Source organism: Myotis daubentonii, chromosome 2, assembly GCF_963259705.1.
Source record: "Myotis daubentonii chromosome 2, mMyoDau2.1, whole genome shotgun sequence".
NCBI classification, from domain to species: domain Eukaryota; kingdom Metazoa; phylum Chordata; class Mammalia; order Chiroptera; family Vespertilionidae; genus Myotis; species Myotis daubentonii.
In genome coordinates this window covers 202918471-202927625 of record NC_081841.1, presented here as the reverse complement: position 1 = coordinate 202927625, position 9155 = coordinate 202918471, and the positions used below count along the sequence as shown (strand labels likewise).

Here is a 9155-nt window from a genome sequence, read left to right as displayed (position 1 = left end):
CAAACATTCATGTGTACACACACACATACACACACACACTCGCCCAAACACATGCAGGGTTTGAAATTAAAAAGTTATTTGATGCCAAGGGAAAATAAAGATGGGTGAGTATACATTTGCAGAACATTTGGGGTAAGGGATTCAAGTCATTGATGAGTGATGATCATAGGAACTAAAATGGGGTAAATATTTCTTCTTTGTGGCCAGACAGAGGGATAGGTAGCATTGTCAAGCTGAAAAATCAAGATGTAGGTCTAATTCTATCTCTACCAGTAATATATTCTGTGACCTTGGTTCAGTCAATTATTCTCAAGGATCTATTCTTAGACCAGCTTAGCCACTCAAAATCTACCTATTATCACAGTGTGGTTCCTCCCCAAGTTAACCTTCACTTTTGATATTATTCTGTTGGTTTTCATGAAAGACCATTATAAGAAATAATAACATAAATTATTCCAATTTTAATTATTCTATGAATTATTCTACTTCTAATGTTAGTATAAATCTGTAAATGACATGAGAAGACACAAGGTATTTATTTCCTTATTTTGAAATTCCAGAATACCCAAAGTCTGTTTTTTCTTTCTTTTTCTACTTTACTTCTAATTATAACAATAACATAGTTTTATTATATGTATAATTCTTCAACTCAAATTTGTTTTAATATACGTATGTTTTAATATATGCCCCTCATGTTTTCTTCTGAATAATTTTTTTTTATCCAATTGAAATCATATTAGCATTTCCCCCTATCATTAGCAAAATTGCTTCATATTTGTCATCATTAATACAGAGCCCAAATTAATGTACAGTCAAAACAGCAATATCAGCTTCCATGGTAAGCATTATGCCCTTTCCTCCTTTCTCTAGGCTTATTGCTACTGTAGACATCTTTTGTTGTGACTTCAAATTAAAATTAAACTAAATTAAAGCAGCCTTTGAAAACTCCTAATTGCAACTATTATTCTATTCTTATTTTTTCTACTTTATGCACAGAGGTATCTTGAGAGAAACTATAAAAGGTTTTTATTTCCATTACAATCAACTTAAGTACATAAAGTCCTCTTACATAGTTTTCTTTTAATTTAAGTAAGTCATAAAGAAACAACCTGACCAATAAGAAATCACTGTTTAAAATCCTATATAATAAAAGGCTAATATGCAAATAGACCAAACGGAGGACCGGTGGAGTGGTGGAACAACTGAACAATCAACCAGCCAGCCACCATTATGTGCACTGACCACCAGGGGGCACACGTGGAAAATGGCAGGCATCAGCAGCAGGCTGCAGAGTGCGGAATATGGCGGGTGTTGGTAGTGGCGAAATGGTGGAGCAAGTGAGCAGGGGCAGGAGACCAAGGTGGGGTGCTGGTCACTGTCATCAGGGTGAGCCTCAAGTGGTTACTGAAAATACTTTGCTCCCGTGCACCACGATCCCACCCAGTGCTCACACCTGCTGCCGGCGCCAGCCCCGCTCGCACCCACTGCTGGCGCCCAGTGCCAGCCCCAATTGCTCAGCCCAACAGCAGGTGCGAGCGGTGGCTGCTGGCCATAATCGCCCCTCAGGGCTTCTCCACCTCCCCCTGCACCTGAGGGGCGATCAGGGCAGCAGCCACCGCTCGCACCCGCTGACGGTGCTGGCCCCGCTCTCACCTGCTGCTGGCCCTGGCCCCAATCACTCCATGCTGTCAGCAGGTGTGAGAAGGACCAGCACAGTCAGCGCATGGGAGCAGCAGCGGTGGGAGCAGGGCTGCTGGCAGACAGGGAACTGGGGGCTGTGGCGGGATGGGCCGGTGGGGGCGTGGAGGATGGGCCGAGACCCGCCCCAGTGCCCACTGCAGCCTCGCCGCCCACAGTTCCTTTCAAGGTGCACAAATTCGTGCACTGGGTCCCTAGTATATAAATAAAAGCATGAGGACTCATTTGACTTTACTTCTTCATAAGTCTATAGAGGCTCCTCAGGATGACCACTTTCTTTCCTAAGTGTTACATCTATTTAATATTCTGTTGTAGAAATGTTCTCTCTTGACTTGTGAAATCTTTCTTTTTCGTTCTTTTGTTTATTCTCCTGGCTCAGCTTCTGCTATTGAATTTTCTCAAATATCACTAAGAGTGATTGCATAGTCACAAAATCAAATCCTTCAGTTATCTTTAGTAGAAATCAGCATTCTTGATTAATAAACAAAACCCATTCTAGCTCATTTGGCAGAAAAATTATTACTAACTGAATCTATTAAAAGGGGCTTGTGGAATCTCCATGAGGATTAGAGGGATTAGGAGCCAAACAGTCAGCAACAATATGCTAATAGTTAGGGGCAGCAAGGGAAATGATATTAGGATGGCTGTTAGGTTATCTAGTGACATTTTCTGCTGTACTGTTGTTGATCTTATTTTAGTGACTAGAAACGGAATTTGTTATATCTAGGTCCAAATTTTGCCCTTATGATCTTTACACACACACACACACACACACACACACACACACACACATACATGTGTAAGTTTCACACAATATATAGAATTTATTTATTTATATACTATATTGACATATAACATATATTAATATGTATATCACACATATTGTACTTATAGATAATAAATGAAGAAGTGTTTTGGGAAGCGAATAATGCCCAAAGGCAGCAATTTTAAGTCATTACCTGCCAGTTTATTTAAGACCAAAACCAGGATGGCTCGTGGTGGCTGCTGGCCATAATTGCCCCTCAGGGCTAGTCCTTGTCAAAACCAGGATGGCTAGTCCTTGTCAAGCTTATAAAACTAGGCATAAAGCAGGGAACTAGTGCTGACAGACTGAGTGGACTCCAGGCAACCAGAAAAGCCCACGAATAACAGGGTAGGCAAGAGGCCAAGAACCCAAGACGGAATGCAGCCTTGGGTGGCTTTTAATATAGCTGCTATGTAGACTTATGTGAGGCATCCAGAGAACCCTTCAAGACCATATCTCTTTTTATGCCAAAATAATGTCAGGAAATTTACCCAAAGCTTGAAATTAAGGCAAAAAAAAGTGGGTGGCATATCCTCCCAATATTATATGGGGGCAAAGGATATATTTAGTTCATCTCATTTTTTAGTATAGATTAAAATTTCCAGACTATTACTTGTTAGCTTTTGATTTTTATGGGTTAGAAATGCAAATAATTTCTGTCTGGTAAGAAGAGATAATCCAAAAGGTTCATGGCTTGCTCGACATCAAATAGATTTATATTTTAACTCTGCAATCTTACTCTAATATTGTCTTGTTAAATTATGCATAAACGCCCTTAATTTTTTTTAAATACTCTTCAAGGTGGTCATAATATCTGACTCCTTCACTGACTAATGAGTTATTGAATAATTTCTCCCACCCAATTCCATTTGGCCCAGTTCTTCTCCCCAAAATATTCCTTGGAGTCCCTATGGCATGCTTTTATTTTCACTAATGGATCCCATTTGTCCCTATCTTCATTGTCTGCCTATAGACCTGGTTCTCAGCTATACAACTCTGCAATTCGCCTTTAGCCATCTCAGAACCAGCCTTCCCAAGTGACTGTTTATCCCCATCCCTGTTGCCCCACGCATGCACATGGGTCTAACCTCTAACTCCCAAAAAGAGCTGAGATTAGGTTGTCACATACCACACGACAGTTGAAAGTTGAAGAAGGCATAAGGGAGTTTTAGCTGGCACACTTGTGTACACACACACACACACACACACACACACACAGCCACACCACTTACAGGACCACCTTCCACTTTTGCCCCCACCTTCCAAGATACCAACACTAGGCAACCAGCACCTCCCCTTAGGAGACCGGGTCCCACCGCAACTCCTTCCAACTCGGACACCCCACTATGAACCAAGCAGTGGCCCCCTCATCAGAGTTCTGAGTTTCACCTCCAGGGGGGCTCCTGCTTCAACAATTTAACTGTTAACTATTCCAATCTCTTCTCATTGTTCCCTGAGCTCTAGAGGAATAGGTATTTCTTTCTGCTGCTACCTCTGTGAACCCCTTTTGGTCAGCTAGTTAGTATGTAGCCTGATTCATAATCTCCTTATTGAATTCCCTTCTGCTGTGGTTCTGCCTCCTGACTGGACTCTGACTGATACAGTGGCAGAGCTGAGGTTCCAACTCACGCAGGTTGGCATCAGAGGATCTGGTCAGAGTAAAGAAAAACACCAGCAAAAGCACAGCAAGTTTCCCCTTTCCCTGTCATCACAGACCAGCCTCCCCTCACACATAATCTCAGAGATGCTATTTTACTCCTGAGGAAGACAGCCTTTAGCCTAATCACATAGAGCCATTCAGCTTCTCCGTGTCTCCTTTCCAACTTAAGATCTGGACTTTAACTTTGCAAAACCTACAGGGTGTTTTTCCAAAACAAAAGAACTGTTGGCCCCCAAAGGTGCAATCAAGTCTCCAGCTTTAACAACACAAGGAACATTAACATTTTGAAAAGAAACCTGTTGTTTTTCTTAGGTTTCACATATCTTAGGGCCATGTCCTTAGGGGAGCTCAAGGTCAAAGCATTTTCTTTTCAAGAGCCTCTTCAAGGGAAACACACTTTTAAGCACAAGGTGTAAGGTAACTGGGACAACCTGAAATGAGGCTGCATGAACCAAGTCTCCACCCCTCCACCCCCCCCTCCCTCCCACTGAAGCAAACACCAGTGGTCATGGCCATTTCACCTAGAATATTTGCTCACTTCATTAAAACTGCTTTGGCAGCAAATCACAGAAATAAAATTAATAATTCAAGCCAGTTTAAGAAAAAAAAAATAGATCTGAATTCAGTGGTGTAATCACAGAACCTCAGGACAGATTTCAATGCTGATGGCCTTAGAGAAGGATGAGAACGTAAAACTAGAAAAGCATCCTGACACCTTTTCCCCTCCTGTCTGCTCTGATTTTTATGTCAGTTCTCTCTTCTCACCTTCATTTGCTTTTCCAGCACACCTACGCTCTTACCTGAGTAAGCCTGCTGGTGGGCAAGTCCCTGGAGACAGTAACTCCTCTCTGAGTCCCAGCTCAGGGCCCACTGCTGCTCCAACCAATTTCTTAGGAGTCAGGTTCATGTTTTACAAAGTAGGGAACCAAGTCCTTCATTTGGGGAAACAGTGAACAGAGAAGGAACAATCATTCATTCAGTTAGATGACTCTTCCTCCCCATAAGATTTCTACTAGATTTATTATAAATATCTCAGCGCTTATCTATTATTCAATTTTATGGCAGATATTCATTCGCAGGAAAAAATTATTCACTAAATGCCATCAGCTGTAATTTCTGAATGCTTAAAGAAAATTAAATTTCTAACTAATACTGCAGTCCTCGATACGGCCACCTTGCTTCCAAAATTAGAGGACAAAACAGAAAACATAATAGAGGTGGAAAAATTTACTAAGGCAATTAGGTACCCTGTGGGCATAATAAACGTAAAGCCGGATTTATTATTATTATAATATGTACAATCGTACGGTCGGGACAAGTAAAAGACAATATGATTATAGTGTTTATCCCATCCAATAAGGAAAAGAGCTGTGGGTAAGGGGAGAGAGAGATAGGGGAAATGATGTTTGTGTCCTTGCTGAGAAGCCTGCCAGAGGCTCTGAGCAAGAAGGGACCCATCCCCTGTGAGCTGTTCCCAAGGCCTAACCAAGGGCACAGACTGACTCTCCCTGCCCTGAGGGACCTTCGGGAGCAGGGAGCTTCTTTGGCCTCCACTCCTAAGAGAGTGTGCTCTTCATGCCAACTTCATTCATTTCCAACCTATGACTCCCCAGCCTGCCTCTTAGACCCACACACCCTGGCGGGCACAGTCAGTCCTCACAGGACACTATTTCATCACAGGGGAAGACCTGGTCTGCTCTGGCGAATCTATCCTGCTCCCCCATCCAAGCCCGCCTCAGCGAGGAAAGCCAGCAGCCCCTTTCTGGGTCCACAGGCACTGTCTGGAACCATTTGCTTTGTGCTATTCTATCTCAGGTCCGAACTCAGTTTTGTCTCATGACTCACCGGTTTCTCCCTGGATGAACACCTGAACTGGCTCACTTCCTCTAGGCTTCTCACGCCAGGGGCAGGGGCAGGGGCAGGGGCAGGGGCAGTGAGAGGCATCGCTGTCAGAAATGAAGATATAGAGACAAGTTAGACTGGGAGGGGCCCACAGTGCCTATACCTGAGTCCTAGCCCAGTGATTCATTTTTGTTCCAAATTGGTGTCTCTCCAAGTTAATAACTAGAGACCAGGATCAGACATTTTACTATTAGGAAAAAATATGGCCCTAGCTGGTTTGGCTCAGTGGATAGAGTGTTGGCCTGCAGACTGAAGGGTCCCGGGTTCGATTCCAGTCAAGGGCACATGCCCGGGTTGCAGGCTCAATCCCCAGTAGGGGGCGTGCAGAAGGCAGCCAATCAATGATTCTCATCATTGATGTTTCTATCTCTCTCTTACCTTCCTCTCTGAAATTAATAAAAATATTTTAAAAATATGTATGATAGGTAGAATATTAAATATATGATATATATGTTATACACATCACACACACATGCATATGCATATGTGTGTGTGTGCATCTGTTGGTATGTATACTTTTTAAGAGCTCTGTAAAATTCTGGTGGTATGAACTGTTATCCCCCGCCCCAAGGGAAGAGCCATTTTTATCTATTTTTAAGTCAACAGCACAGGATTATATTAGTGAAAGCCTAGGCCTCACACCAAAAGATACAAAAAAGACAGAATGCTCAAATTATATAATAATAATAGCAACTTCCATTTGTGAATTCTTACTGAACACCAGGCACTCTGCTGAGGGTCTTATTTAATTCCTTCGCTTACTCCTCACAAGCCCAGGAGTGCGTTCTATTAGTGTCTGCATTTTCTGGGTGAAGAAATACAAGTTTTAAAATCAAATTACTTGCAGGGTCACAGAGCTCATAGGAGGGGGTGGGGAAAAGCTTCTTTCAGTCTGTGCTCTCAGACTGAAAGCACATAAAATTAGTCCAACAACCTGCAACCTCGCCTGTGAATGTCATCTCTCCCTGGCATCCTGAGAGTGGGCAGATGTGCCTCTAGGGTTCCATCTACAAGCAATGGATGTGTCCTCACTCCCTGCCTGTGACCCTCACCATCCACCACCTCAAGAGGGAGAGAGAGAACATGAGTGAGAGAGCAGAAGGAGCAAGACACCTCTCTGTAATGAACACCCCCACACTGAGGCTTTCTAGAGAGGCCAGGGGCTGTTAACTCCAAAGTCTTCAGTGTCCTCTTTTACAAGTCTTCAGTGTTCTTGTTTAACAAAGGATGAACAATTCTATTCACAAGATTAGCTGTGTCTAAACATTAATGAATCTGGTGCTCTGCTGGCGTGCCCATGCATGCGCAGAGGAGAGGCCAGCCCGGGTGGCCAAAGCGGAGTTCAACTTGGCGGGGAGGGAGTCACCTGTGAGCCCCTAAGCCGGTCCCGGCCCACCCATCTGCCAGGCTGCACCTGGCTGCTGGCTGCACACCCTGGGAGGCCTGGGCAGGAGCAGGGGACAGGGCTATTAGCAAAAGATGGTGGGTTACTTGGCAAACAGTAAAGCAAATACTAGACGTATGAATATAGAAGAAAAGTCTTTTGGAGCAGCTGGTCAACCCCTACCTGTACCAAATAGGTTCTGATTGAAGTATTGACTAAGTTGTGCAGAAAAAAGCCCAACGCAAGACAGTTTTCCTTATTTAATGATATTCTTGTATATGGCAATACTGTCATCTAGAAGAAAAAATATAATAAACATCATATTAGTCCCCTGAAAATATGTCCCTATTGATTCCGTCAAAGATGAGGGAGACTTGGGGAATGGATGGCTTATCAAATCACCAACTAAATTATTTGCAGACTATGCTGCCACTGCCACTGCCACTGGGAAATCAGAATGGGTGAATCACATGAATAAATGAGCTACTGATTTACTCTCCAAAAGTGGGAAGGCACCCAGTAATGAGCCTGCTGCTGTCTGGGTTCCTGACTCCGAGGCAACTGTAAGGATTTGTTGTCAGAAAGCAAAATTCACACCTGGTAATCCTCATCACCACTGCCACAAATGTGGTTTTGTTGTCCTTGGGCCCTTCTCTGAAGAGAGATTTCTTCTCCCCAGCCAGGCCTCTAAGCCCGGATGGATTTGTGACTTCTGCTATGACCTGGGGACATGGCCACGTGCCAGCCTACTAGATCTGACTCCTGCAGTCAGTCATTGAAGTCTCCCTTAAATGATGTATCAGAGATGATTCCAATGATGATAGCAGTGACTAAGGACATATGTTGAAATATTTCACTGGGTGTGACTATCTGAGAATTCAGCTTTGGGGGGAATGGAAAATTCTGAGCTCTCTCACATTTTTGCTCTAGTCATGAATTTGTCTGAGAAACTTTTAACCTATGTGCCTCAATATATTCTATAGAAGAAAAAAAAAGGCCTGTTGCCCTGGTAGGGTAGGTCAGTTGGTTAGTGTCATCTCAATACGCCAAGGTCTCGGGCTCCATTCCAGGTCAGGGCACATTCATCAACCAATGAATGCATATATAAGTGGAACAACAAATCGATGTTTCTCTCTCTCTTTCTCTCTCTCTCTCTCTCTCTCTCTCTCTCTCTCTATCTATCTATCCCTCCCTCCCTCCCTCCAATAAATAACAATTAGAAAAAAGAAAAAATATCCTATTGTCATTCCCCTCAACCCCACCACTGCCACCCCCTATCCCAATTCTCTACTCTCCTGCAGGGGTAGCCTATAGCAAACATAGCACATAAATTTTTGGTTTCTTAGTTTTGTTTGATTTTAGATTATTTTCTTGGAAGATTGGGAAAAGGTGTTCATTTAATAGATCATATACTACATTGTTGTTTATTATATGTTCTGTTATATGGAAAAACTAAAAGCAAAGAATGATGGAAAAAGGAGTATAGTGTGGTTAGTCACTAATATTATTTGCTTTTTTCTAACCATTCTATCTAATGGTTAAGACACCAACAACAAAAATACATATACCAAGTGGTGCCTTATCATAATAGCACTGTTACACAAAATAAATCCCATTCTTCTCACTTTTAAGTTTGTTTTAAAAATACACTTGGGCTCTTTGGGGTAATAAAATGAGTGGTTATGAATGGGTATAATTAGAAAATA

General features: G+C 42.7%; 1 pseudogene; it reads left to right on the top strand.

Annotated features, from left to right (window-relative positions):
- The first annotated feature begins 7544 nt into the window (after positions 1-7544).
- Positions 7545-8283, top strand: LOC132226449 (pleckstrin homology domain-containing family F member 2-like; annotated as a pseudogene).
- Positions 8284-9155: the final 872 nt, after the last annotated feature.